Genomic DNA, 1,509 nt, shown 5'->3' with positions numbered 1-1,509 from the left:
TGTAAGCTGTCATCTGTGAGGCGTGAGCGGTGTTTGTTTTTAACATAGTTCACGGTGGAGAATAGCTGCTGACATAATGTGGATCCGAAGATCCATAATTGGCCTACCTGGGGTTGAATGAAATTTGCCTCAGATCGGTCCTGGTAACGCGCTTTCTGATTCTCCCATTTTTGTAGCTCTGATGTGTGCATCAGTTTAATCGGCTTGGAATACAAAGCGCGATTGAACGCGTTATTTTTTTATGTGTTATTTTGTGAAATTAATGAATCACAATTAACGCGTACTATGATCTAGGACAGCGGTCCCCAACGCCTGGGCCACAGACCAGTACTGGTCTTTGAGTCATTTGGTACCGGGCCTCTAGAGTTAAGGCTTAATATAGTTACAAAATACCACAGCTTTTGTCTTGGATAATTTTATTTTGTTGTATTTATCCGGGACACCTTAAAGGCCGGTCTGTGAAAATATTGTCTGACATTAAACCGATCCATGGCGCAAAAAAGGTTGGGGACCACTGATCTAGGACATCCTGGTGACTGTAGTATGCCTCTGCATGGCATTACAAAAGACTTACTAGTACAAAATGTTAACTTTTTTGTCAGCCTTGATAAACAACAGAAGCCCGTTTAAGCTTGATAAGCTGTTGTTAGAGTTTATTTAATTTTACTTTTGAGTATCACCTCATGTTTACTGGTTCCACAGCTATAAGAGCTGTTGGTCATAATATCGGTTTGGATATCTGGTGAGAGGGAACGCCTTGTCTTCCCCCGAACAAGCTGGCGAAGTTGGCCAGGGAGAGCGAGGTCTGGGATTAGGCTACTGCTGCCACAACCCGGCCCCAGATAAGCGGAAGAAGATGGATGGCTGGATGGATGGAGAAAGAATTTTGATCATTTGTCAGAAGAGGAATTTATGAACATCGTGCAAAAAAAATATTAAAGCTTTGCCAAATAGCTCAATATACACTGCTGAATAAAACATTTCTGGAAAATTGGTCTGGTTATATAGTAGGAGAGGGGATTGTTAATCAGTTTTAACTTGGTTGGTGTCATTAGAAATAACAACAGGTCCACTAGACTGTCAACAGTAAGACAACTCACAGAACAGGAGTGGTTTTACAGGTTGCCACTCGGTTGTCTTTCTGGCTGCTTTTCTTTTTCACTTGCTTTGCATTTGGCTACGGTCAGTGTCAGTACTGGTAGAATAAGGTAATACCAGAACCCTACAGAGGTTGCACAGGTAGTCCTACTCCAAGAGTCTCCAACTTCAGTACTCGAGAGCTACTTACCTGCAGCCTTTAGATGCATCCCTACTCCGACACAGCTGAATCAAATGGTTGAGCTACCTCTTCAGCATGCCATCAAATTTGGCAAAGGCCTCGTAACAAGTCAATAATTTGATTAGGTTTGTTGGAACAAGGATGTATCTAAAAGGTGCAGGGCTGTACAGTGGCGTGTCCAGCGGGGTGGCCTGGGGGGGCACAGGCCACCCCCCCAACCAGACTGGCCA

The sequence above is a fragment of the Pundamilia nyererei genome, unplaced genomic scaffold, assembly GCF_000239375.1.
Source record: "Pundamilia nyererei isolate P.nyererei 1_Seehausen unplaced genomic scaffold, PunNye1.0 scaffold00443, whole genome shotgun sequence".
In the NCBI taxonomy this organism is placed as follows: domain Eukaryota; kingdom Metazoa; phylum Chordata; class Actinopteri; order Cichliformes; family Cichlidae; genus Pundamilia; species Pundamilia nyererei.
Note: the sequence above shows the minus strand (reverse complement) of the source record.